The sequence below is a fragment of the Stegostoma tigrinum genome, chromosome 11 (assembly GCF_030684315.1).
Source record: "Stegostoma tigrinum isolate sSteTig4 chromosome 11, sSteTig4.hap1, whole genome shotgun sequence".
NCBI lineage: Eukaryota > Metazoa > Chordata > Chondrichthyes > Orectolobiformes > Stegostomatidae > Stegostoma > Stegostoma tigrinum.
The window spans coordinates 79,682,907-79,699,809 of NC_081364.1; the positions used below are offsets into that span (position 1 = coordinate 79,682,907).

Here is a 16,903-nt window from a genome sequence, read left to right on the forward strand (position 1 = left end):
TGTCCTTTGGAGAATGCAATGCGTCACCCTTCCCTGGGTATGTGACTTCCATGTGACTGCACACCCACAGCAAACTGTTTTATTCTTTCTTGTTATGTGGAACAGCTGAACCAGCCACTCAGTTCAGGACAGGTATAACATGCTGGCGTGACCAGGGCTGCATACATCACATGGAAGTAGAACAAAAGTAAAAATAACTCCCTTCCGGTGCCTGTTTACCATATTCCTACAACTCATTTCCATTCAGGCATGTGGCAATTCCCTATTTCAAGTGCACTCTCTCTCACTGAGTCTCTCCTTGAGAGTGATGGTCATCTCCACAGGCACCTCTGGTGCTGGCTTTATTGATGCTGACCTACATACGCAAGGAGCTTTTACATTCTATATCAGCCACAATGCATAGAGAAGGAATGGCCTTCCCTGCCACAGGAAATAAACAGAGAGGTTTTTGCAAAGATCTGTAGCTTGGATTGTGGATGAGGTTGTTGGCTTGCTCGCCAAGCAGACTTGCTTTTGTTCAGGTGTTTTGGCTCTAGGACCAACCATGCGCGTCTACTTTTGGCTTGAGGTCCTATGGCTACCTTGCCGAAATTAAATTGATAGCCTTCATTGTCGGAATACACAGATATTAAGGAGAGTTCATCATGCCGTTTTGCTGCTGACTGATGTTCATATAGTCTGATGGCTAGCTTCCTTCCTGTCTGTCTGATGCATTCATTGCCTGGTATTTTGTCAACCATGTTCGTTCTGCGTGTTGTGGGAATAGGGTCTTTAATCCTTTTCGAAGAGTGGCTTTGCATTTGTGGGATACCATGATTCCTTGTGGTCTTCGGAGTCTTGTTGTCAATTCCAATATGCTCTTGATGTAGGGCAGTGTGGCCGGTATGTTCAGTCGTACTGTGTCCTCCTGTTGTTGTCTGTTTTGTTGATGGATAAGTAAGGATAACAAACTATTATAAAAAACCTGTGAGTGTTACTGAGGCAGCATTTTTGGAATTTTGGACAGATTTTCTCTCTTTTGTAAGGAATTATGTCCTTGCCACAGAGAGAATGGAGCTTCACCAGGCTAATCACTGGTATGAAGGTACCATGAGGAGTGAGTGAAGATTAATCTGTAGCACTGTGAGAAAATGAAAGATGATTACATTTAAACTTGAGGGTTGTGGTCTATCTATATGTTCTAAACAGACACTAAGAAAGTGATAAATTCCATGACTCACTTTTTTTATTTTCTCAAGATGCATGATTTTGGATAGTTTAATTGCTTCTGAGGATGTTTCTCCAATCCCACCCCCACTCTCCAAGTATAGAGAGAGAGAGAGAGATAGAGAGAGAGGGAGAGAGAGAGAGTGGTGTCAAGACTCTGAATAAAGTCTCACCACATTAATGTGCAGCTGGTGTGTGTGACCCTGCAGTGAGTGCAACGTTATCTGCAATCCCAGCAACAGCCACAATACCTTCGTTCTAAATCAGTTAACGATTCCCACCAGCTTCTGATCTCTATAGAGAACACGGATCGTATGTAACAATCCTGGCTGGCTGAATGGAGTGGTCCTGTACTCTGTAACCGCCGTGAGGGGTGATTTCAGAGAACAATGCATCAGTTCGGGGCAGTAGTTGTTGGCTCATGGCTGATCAGATTGTGTCTGACCATCTGAATGTGTCTGACCGTCCCTTTCCTATTTTTTTCCCAATAAACATTGACTGTCCAGTCCAGCAATGATCAGCCGAGTTCAGCCATGAATATCTCCAATAACTGAGGCTTCCCTGCTTCCCGTGGATGAGGGTACCACAGATAGCACAACAATAAAGAGGAAGGGTCATCCTTATTTCAATGGAGGTCTGTTACGTTAAAGATGTGTTCACCTAACATCAAATGACCAACTCTTTTGAGACACAAGGACACAATAATTCGACTAACCAGAAACCATTTGGCTCTCAAAACGTGACTCACATTACCACTGACTCTTTTCAATCAAATATGCATCAAACTCAGCCTTCACTGCTCTCTTGGAAAGAGAATATCAGACAGCGTAACACCATGGAAACATAAAAAAGGAGCAGAATTAGGCCATTTGGCCAATCGGATCTGATATGCTGTTCAATAATGTCTTACATATTTCTCAGCATTATTCTCTTGCCTTCCCCTGTAACCTTTGATCCCCTTATTACTGAAAATCCATCTATTTCTGTCTTAAAGATACTGGTGTCTCTATACCTCTGTCTGTACATGTGCATGTGTCTCTTTGCGCATGTGTTTATGTGTCTGTGTACTTGTGTCTATGGTTATCCATCTATAAATCAGCCTGTGTGGTTCTGTGTGTGTTTATGTCTATTTGCACTTGATTGTATCTCTCTCTCTCTGTGTGTGTGTGTGTGTGTGTGTGTGTGTGTGTGTGTGTCTATGTTTATCTCCGTATATGTATTGCGTGTGTTAGTATATCGGGGTGTTTACCAATGTTTCTGTGTATTTTTGTATCTGCATCTCTGTGCAATGAGATATCTATTTTGGAGATGAGACAACTGATGTCAGAAATGACAGTGGGTTTAATGGGAGAATTGCCGTTAATTGAGCAAAACATCTCAGTTGGTGGAGCTTCGATCTTTCAGAATCTCCACGGGAGTCATTCTGGTCATCTCCAGCCTGTGCCAGGGTCCACTCAACAATGGGAGTGGGGGGTGTGGGAGGGGTAAGGGAACGGATGTCGGGCACAGTACCATATGGCTTGGCTTTTAATGTCTTATTACAGGCTGTTTCTCCTCGAATGAGGGAAGGGACAGTTGTGAGTGAGGGTTAAAGAATGGCACTGGTGCAAGAGATAGTGTAGGCTGGGTGAAATGATGAGGTGTACAGAGTGAGTCAGTCCACAGTGTTGACTCCATGCGTTTTATTTTTTGCAGGGATGTTGCCGAGGTGACAGAGAGTGTGAGGCAATAAAGGCATTGCATTCAGTAGTGGGAGTGGTAAGAGTTTGAGCCTCACTTGGTGATAGAGTGTGAACCTTGTTCGGAGTTAGTTGCTATAACAGATATAGAATGGGTGTGAAGGAGCAGAAAGAATACAGTGGCACTTATACTGGCAGTAATGGAATGGTTACTGATACTCGTCCTATATTTCTGGATGTTTCTTCAGATCATCTCAGCGTCAAGGTGAGCCTCACCGAATGTCTTGTCCAAGTCCATCACTAATAACACCACAGGCCACCCCCTCAGGTTCCACTGAATCAGTTTGGGTGGAGCTTACAAACAGCAAGAAGAAGCAAACATTAGCATGTTTTATAACTGAACCAAAACTGGAGTACAGATTTTGTACAACCTATGCTTTGAAGATTAGATACGCCAGTATTGTGGAATCTGCAGTAATAATGGATTAGCTCAAGTTGCATGTAAACTCCGTGAAGTAAGTGACTGCTAACGCTATGAAAAAATAAAATCCACACGTGTGTATGAGGTAGGTTGAAGAGAATGTTGTGAACCAAACCAGAGACCAAGTAATTTTGACTTCCGTGTTGTGCGGTCAGAAACGCTAATTATTAACTTTGGTCTGAAGTACTTTTGAGGAATAGTGACAACAATATACTGCATATTACATGACATAAACATTGAATTTTTAAATGTTACTGTCAAACATCATGGAATCCATGAGGCTAGATTGCCAGGTGAGCTGTAATGAATTGGGAAAGTTCAAGATAAAATTTAGTGGCAGGCAGGCAATTGTTGTTATTTCTAGAAATATTCAGTCATAGAGTCATAGAGATATACAGCATGGAAAGAGACCCTTTGATCCAAATCATCCATGCTGTTCAGATATCCTGAATAAATCTAGCCCCATTTGCCAGCAATTTGGTTCATACCTCTCTCAAACGTTCCTACTCATATGTCCAACTTGATGCTTTTCAAATGTTGTAATTGTACCACCCTCCACCACTTCGTCTAGTGGCTCATTCCATGCACATATCACCCAGTTGCCCCGCAGGTCGCATTTAAATCATTCCTCTCTCATGTTACCCTTTGCCCTCTAGTTTTGGATTCCCCCCACCCTAGGGAAAAGACCTTGACTCTTTACCCAGATTTACCATAAAGTTACAAACCTCTATAAGGTCACCCCTCAGTGACAATTGTTTATTTTATTGTGTAGGGACTGCAGCAATTTTTCCATACAGCAGCCACGGCCAAAAATGTCACGATTATCTGCATTGGTGGGACTGTTAAAGAGACAAAAGTAAACCAGGCTAGCAAGAAATTTCCCCTCCTGTTCAATGCATATCTGGGGAAAATTGAGAACCTGATTGAGGGGACAGACTAGGTTTATTGCTGCAGCTGAAATTTTTGACAGCACAGTATTCTACTCAAGTGTTAGTCTACATTCTGTTCTCATCTTTTAGTTGCTCAGGAATCAGTATCAATGACAATACAACCTCAGCCTCATTATCTGACAACAAATGTCCCTAATGGTGTATTGCAGAGTGCAGAAACACCTCAACAGCCGGCTACACACCACCGGAGGAGGACATGCTAACTTTCTCGGCTGCTACACAGGAACAGGGAGGCCTGGTTCGCTAAAATTAAATACAGAGCAGAAATAACTACTTACTTTTATATTGGAAAGCTGTATCTAATGGAATTCCTCAGGAACCAGTTTAATGTCATCAACAATTTACAATCCAGATTTACGATTTCGGAGGGAGTGGTGAGAGCACGAGACAGGGGGCAGCCAGGAAGGAAATATTCTGCTTTTAAAAACTTACCTCGTGAGTCAGCGGCCTCCTGATTCGAGTGGCGGGGGTGGTGAGAAGGCCAGACGGGAAGTGAACTATTATATTTGGGCATTGTCCTGTATCAATGTTTTCGAGAAGCACAACAAAATGTACTCGAACTATATTTGTCAGTGATGCTAAGATTAGCAGGAAATTAAGCTATCAGGAGGAGGTAGAGAGAATGTAAGTGGATAAGCAACTGACAATTTGGCAGATGAAATATCATGTTGGAAATTGTGAACCTGTGAGACTTTCAGGAAGAACAAAAGGCTATATGTTACACGAATGGAGGGAGATTATGGGTCCTAGTGATACACTGTGTACGAGAGGGTTCTCTCTGAAACTTTCAGACATTGGAAGTGTTCCCATACCATCCTGATGGCTACTCCGTGATGGTCCAAGGTGCCTCATTACTCTCAGTACACACAGGATATTTTTATGTGGTTGGTTGGTGGTGAGCAGTCGTGAGGAGGAGAGTGTTTTGGGCTGTGTATCAAGGGCGTGGCCTTTATCCAAGATACCATCCTATATTTCTACATGAAGATCTTAAAACAATGGGAATGGCTGCCTGCTTCTGAATGAAGAGGCTGTGGGTGCTGCCAGGACAGTGGGTCTTCACCACCATGATGTAGTGTGCATGGTCACACTGCAATGTTAATGGAGTGAGAGTTTGAAGGGTTCAATCACAAGAAAGAAAACATTGAATGTAGGTATTTTCAGATCAGCTGAAATGCTTAGTTATATCCCATTCTCTATTCCACTCCCAGAAACAGCCCGGACACTTTCCTCTGTTCAATCACAGGATGTGGGCTTCACTGGCTGAGCCAACAGTCATTCTATCCCTCATTGCCCAGAGGGTAGTTAGAGCCTGTGGCATTATTGGGTGTGTGGGGTCACATTTAGGCCAGAGCAGGGATGGATGGCAATTTCCTTCCCTACAAGATATGAGTGAATCAAATCGGTTTTCCTGACAATTGCCAGTGGTTTAACCTTCATAATTCAACTTTTAATTCCAGACATTTATTGAATTCAAATTCCAACATCTCACTTGGCAGGAGTTGAACTCAGAGACCCAGAGCATTACGCGCATTTTTGGATTAATAACCAAATAATAACCAAAGTCATTCAGATATAGAAAAATGAGAGGTATGAACAGTGTCAAAAGAAAGCAGCTGTTCCTTTTAGTAAAAGGGCCAAGAAAAAGGCAGCACACTTTTAAATTGAAGGGTTTGAGAGCTAAAGAAAATTTAAGGGTTGTTTTCACCCAGAGAGTGCTGGGGTCTGGAATGCGCTTTCTGAGAGGAGTTGTCACGGGTAACCTCACAACCCATTAAACAGTATTTGGATGAGCGCTTGAAGTTTCATAATATTCAGGGCTACAGGCCTCGTGTAGGAAAGTGGGACTAATGGGCATGCTTCTGTGATTGTATGGTTGTGGACGTTCAACCATTGAGCAGCATAGGGCAGGAATTGTTGGGTTTCTGGCGACGATAATAGCAAAGGCTACAAGAATGAACTGCAATTGCTTCCAAAAGGATGCCAGTAGGGAACACATGAGAAAACATTCTGCAACCAGACAGTGGAGAATAAATAACAAGGAAATGGCAGAAGTATGACATAACTCCTTCAGTTTTTGATTAACAGAAGAAAAGATAAAAAGATAACCTTCTGAGCCATACTAGGAGATCTGAGTGTGATGATAAATAGAAGTACAATGAAACTAGCAAATAAACTAATTTGGAGAAATTATTGCGACCGGTTTTAATGGGCACAGACAAAGCCAATGTTGGTTTATGATCTGGGATTCGTATTTGACAAACCAACCTGGAGATAAATTTTGGAGATGGAATAGATGCAATGCATTTGGAGTTTTGGAAAGATTATTGATAGATTCCCAAGCCCAATGTGTAAAGTAAAACACATGGGATTGGGCCAAATATATGGTGTCATAATGGGGAAGCTGACAGGAAACAGGAAGCAGGAATAAGTGGATGGTTTTTTGTTGGATTGAAAGTTTCATGGTGTAAATCAGGGATTCCAGATATTCACAAAATATATCAAAAGTTTGGTTGAGGGAATCAAATGCAATGTTTCCAAGTCTGCTGACAGTACAAAACTGGGACTGTGAGTGGTGAGGAGATTGTAAAGGTTCTCCAAGGCAATTGAAACAAGTGGAATAACTGGGAAAACGTCTGGCAGATGAAGAGCAATGAGGATGTATGTGACGTTGTGCACTTTGGTGGGAAGTAATAGAACAACAGCACAATATTTGAAGAGGGATTGTTTGAAAAATATTGATCTATAAAGGGACTTGTGCTCCCTGTCTTTTGTGTTCTTCTGCACAGACTCCAAAATCTATGCAGGGCGGTAACATCTGAAGCAAGCTGCCACCCCCAGCCACCTAAAGCTTGTCCTTTCTGACCTCTCGGTGCTGTTCAACCTTCAGGACAAATACAACAAACTACAGTGATGTGTTTGAAGCAAAGCTGACTTATTTTACATTTCTCTCGGATACTAAACTCTAGTTCAATTTTCAGGTTATAGCCATCATCAGAAACAAACTGCAAATGTCAGAGCAAAAGTAACAGAAAATTACAGTGCAGAGCAAGGCCTTTTTTAATTCATTTGTGTGATATGTGTATTGTTGGCTGGCCAGCAGCATTCACCCTTGGCCCATCATGTGTGTGTTGGCTGGAATAGAACTGGCCAGGCTTTACAGCTTTCTGGCCTCATCATTGAGATCAACAATTTCAGACTGTGAACTCTGCCCCAATTTGTTTACATTTCTTGTTTCAATATGTGTCTGGGTCCACTGCACACCTGGCTCCAGGCACATCTTTTGCTTATTTGTTTCTTTTCCAGCCCTAACTCCATTCCCTGCAGCCTTGAAGGACTAATAACATTTCTGCAATTTCACCTCTCCTGCCTTCCCCCTGTGACATCTGCCTTTGTGCCCTTGTCTCACCCCCACCTTGCTCAGAATCTGTTAAATTTCTGGTCCCAGGCCTCTGTCAACTCACAGCGCCCCCGGGTCAGAGTTTTAAATTCTGTTCCTCCAGAGCAAATCTGAAATCGTTGTGGCTGCAGCTTTCCCCTGATTTTGATTTTGGAAATAAAAACCATGAAATTGATTTTTTTGGGGCATTAATCCACAATTTTGCCTTTTTAGAGCTAAACAGTGATGCTCCCACAGTCCAAAATTGCAAGTGAGGTGGATTGGCCACACTAAATTGTCCACGAGTGTGCAGGTTCGATGGTTGGGTTAGCTGCAGTAAATGTGGGGTTCATGGGAGTAGGGTGGGATAGAGAGCTAGTGCAGACTCGATGCACAGAATGACCTCTTTCTGCACTGTCAGGATCCTGTGATCTTAACCATTTGTGATCATGGTCACATTTTCCTCATGACAGCCCACACATCACCATGTTCATTCAGCTCAAGCTTTCATGCTGCCTTTGTGTTTTGAGAAGCTCTGTTGTTGGAATGGGAGCTTTCTTTGATGTGGCCTCTCCTCATTCTTCCACCCACGTCCCAGTTCCATGCGTTAATTCCAGCTTTCTCTCAATTTCCCAAATGGGGTTGTTGAAGAGCTCAAAAGGCGAGTGGACGGAAATTGAGAAATTAAAGAATCAGATGAGGAAGTGGAAAGATTGGTTCGTAAGTTTGATGATGGCACAAAGTTTGGTGGCATGGTGGGTAGTGTGGAGGGCTGTTGGAGTTTGCAATGGGTCATTGACAAGGTGAAAAGCTGGGCAAAGAAGTGGCAGATGGAATTCCACCTGGAAAAGTGTGAACTCATTCATTTTGAAAGGTTGACTTTTAATACAGAATTTAGGGTTAACCTAATGTTCTTGCTAATGTGGAGAAACAGAGGGATCTTGGGGTCCACATCAATAGACCCGTCAAAGTTGCTACCCAAATTAATAGTGTTGTTGAGAAGGTGTATGGTGTGTTGGCTTTCGTTGGCAAGGGAACTGAGTTTAAAAGCCGCAAGGATATACTGCAGTTGCTTAATACACTCGTTAGACGACATTTGGAATATTGTGTTCAGTTCTGATCGCCTCATTACAGGAAGGATGCGAAAGCTTCCATGTGGGTGCAGAGGAGCTTTACCAGGATGCTGCCTGAACTGGAGGGGCAGGTCTTACGAGGAAAGGTTGAGGGAGCTCGGGCTTTTCTCTTTGGAGAAAAGAAGGATGAGCTGTGAATTGATATAGGTAAATAAGATGATGAGAGACATAGATAGCATGGATACCCAGGGACCTTTTCCCAGAGCAGAAGTGACTATTATGAGGAGGCATACTTTTAAGGTGATTGGAGGAAGGTATTGTTGCGATGTCAGAGGTAGGTTCTTTACACAGAGAGTGGTGGGTGCATGGAATGCTCTGTTGGCGGTGGTATTCAAGTCAGATTCATTCGGGACATTTAACCGAGTCTTGGACAGTTGCGAGGATGATCGTAAAATATAGAGTATGTCGGCTAGTTTGATCATAGAGTAGGATAATATTTTGGCACAGTATTGTGGGCTGAAGAGCCTGTGCTGTACTCTTCTGTGGTCTATGTGTTCAATTCAGCTAGCCTGCATACGTTTAGACCATGGGAAGAAATTGAAGCACTGAGACGCAGACATGGTGAGAATGTGCAAACTCCATGCTGACACCAGCTGAAGCTGAAATCAAAGCTGTGTCCGTTTTGCTGAAAGGCCCCAAAAATGCTTGGGTCGGGTCCAGTAGGAATTGAACCCTGGTCTCCCTCGTGAAAGGTGGGGAGAGTGACCACAATGCTAATGAGGGCATCAGGTGCAACTGCCCCTTAAGCCCTTTACATGTGCACCAATCACATACAATCGCTTCAGTATCCAAATTCTACTTCTGTTGCTTCGCCCATAATCGTCAATGCCACAGCATCACATATTCACATCTGAATGCTTCTTAAAGTCATAAGGATCTCTGCCTCTAGGACACTTGCAAGCAGTGGCTTCCAGATTCCAAACATCCACTGGCTAAAAGCATTTTTCTGTAAATTTACTCAAAACTTCCTTCCTCTTCCGTTAAATCTATGGTCCCCAGTGATTGATCCCTCCCTCAAGGGGAAGCGTTTACGTAGTCTACCCTCATTATTTTGTACATCTCCTCTGCTCTGAGGAAAACGACCACAGTCTGTTCGATCTTGCTTCAGAATGGAAACTCTTCAGCTGAGACAATATCCTGGTAAATCTCTTCGGCACAGTTTCTGTTGCTACCACATCCCACAATAATGTGAATTAATGAACTGCGCACAATACTCTCGCTATAGCGAAATGAACAAATACAATGAATGTTGCAGAAAGCCACTGAAACTGGTCTTTTCTGATGCAGTCCATGTTGCTCATTATTGCCATGGGTCATTTTCCTAAGCCTGATGTTCCAATAATCACTGGTCCATGTCAGTAAAAGCTGCTCCATGAGTCTTGATCTGACCGTCCCAGTATCTGAATATTTCATCTGGCTTAGAGTTCCTGGTGGTGAGACAGGCCACGTTCACTCAGCAACACAGACTGCAACAAGACAGAATGAACAATGTCAATGTGAAAATGGATGTTAGATTGTGCAGTGCCTCAGTGAAGCGGAAGGTGGGACGTCAAGGAGAGTTAGTGATTGTGGGAGGGAGAAAATTCTCTAAGTGGTGGGTTTGAATTGTGACACATCAAATGCAGATATGGTAGAGAGCCGGGGTTGGGAGATGATTGTCACTACCTCAAAGAATATTTTCACGTAAAAATGTTTGATACTTGCTGCATTTCTGTGGCCCATGGCACAAGGATTAAAAAGAAATACAGCAAGCACCCACTGCCATGACTCAGATTCGAGCCGAAGTTGCTGTGGCCACAACACAGAGTACTAACCACAATACGATCACGGCACCACATGAGTTCACTGGTGTGCAACAAGCAATAACTACAGTGGCAGAGGATACGTTAGGAACAGCACCAGATCCACAACAGGAATACTTTCCAAGCAGTGCACTGTAATGTGGGGATTCACAGAGGGCTGGAATCTGTAATTACAATGCTACCAGAGACTGTGGGGATTCCATCAATGATTATATTGAAGACTGAGATTGATAGATTTCTACGAAATATCAAAGACTCAGTGTATAGTGCTGGCTCTTGTTGAAATGTACCTTTCAATAGTAATCTAGTTTAACATTGGATATTTCATCAGCTCCTTCACATAAGGAAGTAACCATTGCTGCATACAACCATATAATCCCAGTTCCTGGGCCCAGAACCAGGGAAACTCAGTGACCCAGCCACGAAGATATAACCGGAAATGGGGATGGCAATGAGCGTGCAGACATACGCTGTGAAAATAGATGACGGGATAGCCTGTGCATTATGAGGCAAGACAATGTGACAAAATCGAGATAGAGCCACGGGGATGATGTGCAGAAGGATGAGCGATACAGTGGTGAATCAGACAGTGACCAGGGGGATACAGATAGAAGTGGTGCAATCGGTGAGCGCGCAGTCCTTCTGTGGCCATAGAGACGCGTGAAATGCCGAGTCTGTGAGCTCCAGCCTCACCCGGAGCAGCTTCTATTGACATGGAGCAGGGATTATTGGGACATCAAGCTGCATGAAAAGATGCACAGCAATTTTAATCTGAGGCAAAATACTTTTTGGAAGCACAGTTATTTGTGTATTGAGTGAGGATCTGTCCATGATAATGTCACAATTATAATGACAATGTTGCAAATATTCAACCCATCAAGAGAGAAATCTGTGCTGGGAGAAATAGAGGTAACTTTTTGCTTTCTCACTCTTGTCATATGGCTGACCCTGCACTGGGTTGAATTGTGGGAAGGGCTTTTTTTCGCTCATTTCATTGTATTCAATTTCATGCAAACATGCACAGGTCACTGAAGTCATCTAAACTTCCAAAAAATATCGGTACTATATGATGTTGTGATTAGGCTTGAGTTTACCTCAGGTTATGGAGGAAGAGCAGGAAAGCGGAGATGACATTTATCAGATCAGCAGCGATCTCATTGAATGGCTGAACAGACTCGATCGGGTGAATTGTAGCTTCCTGACGACAAATGGCAGTGAAACTTACCGCGTCACAAAGGGGAGACAATTGAATTGAAGTGGCGACTGTGATTATCTTTGCTGGTTGTTTACATTGTGAATGTTCCCCTTACTGCTGATGTCCCTGCTAACAACACAACACAAAGGTGAGTAGCCTGACTGAGCAGTGACGGCTAAAGCACCTTTCCCCTCTTTGAGCGGCTGGAATATGGACCCTGATGCTCTCGGGGACAGGAACTGACATTGAAAGGATTGCAGACAGAGCTACACCGCCTTTGCGTTGTCACCATCAGGAAAAATAAAACTTGATTCCCTGACCGGGAATCGAACCCGGGCTGCGACGGTGAAAGCGCCGAATCCTAACCACTAGACCACCAGGGATATAGATGGATGAGTGTGCATCGTTTCTTAATGGTACAACTTCTGGCTTTTTTTTTTCTTTCTACGACAGTTGTTTCTCCTGCAAAATGACTGAATCATCGTGTTTTACAGCACAGAAAGAGGCTCAACATCCCAGTTTCCAGCCTTTGCCCATAGCCTTGTGCACTACGAGACGATGGACTGGCTGTTTGAGATGTTCACGTTCTCTTGGGGAACTCGGCCGCATGTTCACCCTCAGAAGGTAACACACAGACACATTTCCCAGAAGGTGACAAAGGCCTCAGCAGGGACCAACCCCCAGAAAGTAGGATTTCATCCATTTGGGTTCTATAGTCCCATTTCACACTTCAAAACCAGAATCTGGTTACAGCAAAGAAATAAAGCATTCGGCCGCTCCCCTCTCTGTGTTTGACCCCCATTGTTTCCTTGTCAACCTACAGGTTATAATACCTCACCTCACCTCACTGCTGGCCTATGGGGGAAATGACACTGGCATAATTTCAGACAATATTGAAAATCCTCTTTTAGATGTTGGATGCCACAGTTGTATAAACACTCTCATCTCCTCCAGTTAGAAGTAAACTCATGGCTGGTGCTTTACAAGATCATTGCTTTCAATACTGCGCTACAGAGCGAAGGCTGTGCCCTGTAAGGTAGGGTTTCAAGCATTAGAAACTGCAATGTAATAGATGGCAGGATAGTCTGTGCATTATAAACCAAGACAATGCGACAAAACCGTGATGGAGCTGAAGGAATCATGTGCAGAAGGATGAGAGACACAATGCTGAATCAGGCAGTGACCAGGGTGGTAGAGATATACCTCTTCCCTTGCAGTCTGCTGATTAGGATTCAGTGCCTTCACTGCCATTGCATGTTCATGGTTATTATTTGCAATAGTAACTATGAAATATTGACTGATCTTTGAAGCAGAATTATGTCATAGAAAAGGCGGTATCAGTTCAATCTACATTACAGTTCTACATCGGCAATGTCAGCTACAATTGCCTGACGTGCAATTTGTTTCAGACAAGAACAAGGGGGAGGTTGGGAAAAGTGAAGGGCAATGGTGGTTTGTGAGAGGTGACTGTGGGCCTAATGGAGCCAGGCTCAGTGTGGGTGCTGAAGACTGGCTTTTCCTGTTTACCCTGGTATACAGATCGCTCTGGAGCCGCTAAGGTGTGTCTGGATGGCCGAGTGGTCTAAGGTGCCAGACTCAAAGAATAGACTCCTTCCACTGTAAAGCCGGGTGCTCTCGTCTCCACCTAGAGGCGTGGGTTCAAATCCCACTTCTGACAATGACTGCCCCTTTGTTTGTTGTCCTTTGTAAATATCACTGAGGTTCAGTGTCCCGATGGGATCTACCTGTTTTAAAGCAAAATTTGCTCCGGTCAGTTTTGCAGCTTTATATTAACATAATGCAGTTTTGGAGGAGAAGGAGACAGCTCAGCCCATCAAGTCTGCTCTGCTATTAAATGAGCGGATAATCCTGACCTGATAATCCTGACCTGCACTTTCTTGGATTTCCCGATAACCATTGATACCCTTGTTGCTAAAAATCTTTCAACCTCAGCCTTAAATGTACTTTGTGGGCCAGCTCTGACAATCCTCTTCTGTAAAAGAATCCACTGATTCACAACCATCTGAGAGAATAAACTTCACCTCGACTCTGCCTTAAATGTGCAACCTCCATTCTGATATTAGACACTCGGTTCTCAGACGGTCCCAGGAGGGATCGAACCTTTCTGCATCCAATCCGTTACATCGCCAATAACACCTGTATGTTTCAATAAAGAGCATTTTTGTCGTACTGTTTCTGAGCTAATGGAAGTAATGTATTTCAATGTTTCTTCCCATTTAATTCACCTCTGATGTGAAACTCTCATTGATTGTGATAGAGATTATCATTATCACTAAGGAGGCAGTGCTGGGCAAGGTAACGGGACGAACAGTGGACATGGGGGTCTCTTGGCCCTGATTAACTGCATCCCAGGATACTAAAAGGGGCGATGGAGGACATAGCAAATGCAGTAGTAATTATTTACCAATATTCACTGGACTCTGGGGTTGATCCTGCAGATTGATAACAGCCAATGTGACGTCACTGTTTAAAAAAGGAAATAGGCAAAAAGCAGGTAACTTTGGTCTAGTTAGCTTAACTTCGGCACTGGGGAAAATGATTGAATCTATGTTCAAGGAAGAAATAGCAAGACATCTGGATGTAAATTGTCCCACTGGTGTTCGTGAGTTCATGAAGGGTAGGTCTTGCTGAATTAATTTGGTGAATTTCTTTGAGGACATTATCTGCTATGTGGACAATGGGGTACCTGTGGATGTGGTGTATTTTGATTTCCAGAAGACAAGTGACAAGGTGCCACATCAAAGGCTGCTACATCAGATAAAGTTGCACCATATTACAGGTAATGTATTGGCTTGGATAGAGGATTGGTTGACAAGTAGAAAACAAAGAGGAGGGGTAAATGCATGTTTTTCTCATTGGTGTTCAGTGGCTAGTGGTGTGCCTCAGGGATCAGTGCTGGGACCACAATTGTTTGCAATTTACACAGATGGTTTGGAATTGGGGACTAAGCATGGTGTGTCAAAATTTGCAGATGACACTAAGACGAGTATAGGGCAAAGTGTGCAGAAGACACGAAACATCTGCAGAGGGATATAGATAGTCTAAGTGAGGGAGCAAAGGCCTGGCAGATGGAGTACAATGTTGATAAGTGTGAGGTCATCTATTTTGGTAGGAATAACGCAAAATGGACTATGTTTTAAATGATAAAAAAAATGCAGCATGCTGCTGTGCAGAGGGACTTTGGTGCCCTTGTGCATGAATCACTAAAAGTAGGATTGCAGGTGCAGCAGGGAATTAAAAACGCAAATGGAATTTTGGTGAAAGGGAAAAACTGATCTGCAGCCAAAATGGTACAAAATAAAAAGTCAGAAGCAGTGTCGGTGAGAAAAGATACAAGAGTCTCAAGTGCCCTTCCTGATGGTGCAGTGGTTAGGATTTGGTGCTTTCACCGCTGCAGGCTGGGTTCCGTTTTCGGTCAGGGAATGGGAGCTCTATTCTGCTCGTTTATTGTGATGCCTGATTTTCAGGAGCAGGAAAGAAGCTCTGGAGCTGGTAGATGGGCTGGTTTGTCCCAGAAATTATTCAAGTTAACAGAAGTCAATGAACTGCAGATGCTGAAAGTCTGAAAGAGAAACAGGAATTGACTGAGAAGTTCAGCAGGCCTGGCAGCATCTGTGGAGCAGAAGAGAGGTAACCTTTCAGGTCCACAGATTGTTAATTGGAACTAGATTAGTTATGCATTTCAATCATGTCATCTTCGACAAAGTGATCAGGTTTATCTGTCAAATCGGGATATTTATCAAAATTTCTCTCTCTGAGTGGCTGACAATAGTTAATTGTTACAGTTCACAAAACAGCAACAAACAAAACAGCCAGTTGTGTTAAGCTCAGGTAACTGGAGTGGGAGCAGAGGAATAATAATGCAATGAGTTTAAACACAAGAAGCAAGCCACTTCAGCTTTCAGGAACCAAGCAACTGGCACTATTTACAAGAGGTTTAAACAAGATACTGTCAATCTAAGCATAGGCACCTGTAGGACTCAAACCACCCCTATGCTGATTGTTAGAAAGGCACATTAGCCAACTAAGCCACAGCACCACACAAGCTGCTTCAGCACCACACAAGCTGCTTCAGCTCCAATCCATATGTTCATGAACTTAAACACCCGAACACAGAAACTTGTTTTCTATCTCACAGTTAATCAGTGAGAATTTAAGTCAAACACCGTTTTTTAAAAGACAGATCGTTCACAGCTGAACATTTCCAGTGACAATGCACAGAAAGATACAGTCTCGTCTTACACTGCTTTAAAACCGATATTTTCACAATTTAAACTGGCGGGATAAAGCGGATGTGTTCATCCTCTCTGCATACATTAACCACGTTAATACACACAGACGAAACCTCGCAAACTGCATTCAATCCTCCTCTCCCTGCTCAAGGAAAGGTGAAAGGGTTTACAGAGAAGCTGCCAGGGCTGGAGCAGATGATCCAGAAGGAGAGGCTGAATAAAATCGGGCTCTTTACACTGGAGTGTTGGAGGCTGAGGGGTGACCTTATCGAAGTTAATAAAATCATGAGGGGTAGTGATCAGGTCTTTTTCCCAGGGTAGTGGAGTCCAAACTTTAGGTTATAGGTTTATGGTTTGAGGGTAAAGATTTTAAAGGGGTAATGTTTTGACACGCAGGATGGTGTGTGCATGGATTGAACAGACACAGGAAATGGTGTAGGCTGGTATAAATACAACATATAAAAAGCGTCGGCATGGATACATGTACAGGAAGGGTTTAGCGGGATATGGGCCAAATGGTGGCAAAAAGGACGAGATAAATTTTGGAAATCTGATCGGTATGGGCGAGAATGACCAAAAACACTGTTTCTGTGCTGAATATCTCTCGGACTCGATAATTGCTTTAAGTTTAGAAATCGTTCACTCAAACATCCTAGAAAGATCACATTTTAAGTTGCTGTAGAGATTAATCTCGAGTTTTGACTTCTATCTTTCCCAGCAGCCCTCCATCTTTCTGTCTGCCTCTGATAAATGTCATTTGATGAAAGTTCCAAATCACCTTTACAATTTGCTGCACAAGTCTGATTCCACCCCTTCTGCTCCTTCCCT

The 16,903-nt window shown here is 43.3% G+C and overlaps 2 non-coding genes across 2 annotated transcripts; one reads left to right on the plus strand and one right to left on the minus strand.

Annotated features, from left to right (window-relative positions):
- Positions 1-12,133: 12,133 nt before the first annotated feature.
- trnae-uuc (transfer RNA glutamic acid (anticodon UUC)) lies at positions 12,134-12,205 on the minus strand. Its single transcript has one exon. It is a non-coding gene; the product is annotated as a tRNA-Glu (tRNA).
- A 1,180-nt stretch (positions 12,206-13,385) lies between these two features.
- trnal-caa (transfer RNA leucine (anticodon CAA)) lies at positions 13,386-13,500 on the plus strand. The gene is made up of 2 exons: positions 13,386-13,423; positions 13,466-13,500. It is a non-coding gene; the product is annotated as a tRNA-Leu (tRNA).
- The last annotated feature ends 3,403 nt before the right edge of the window (positions 13,501-16,903 follow it).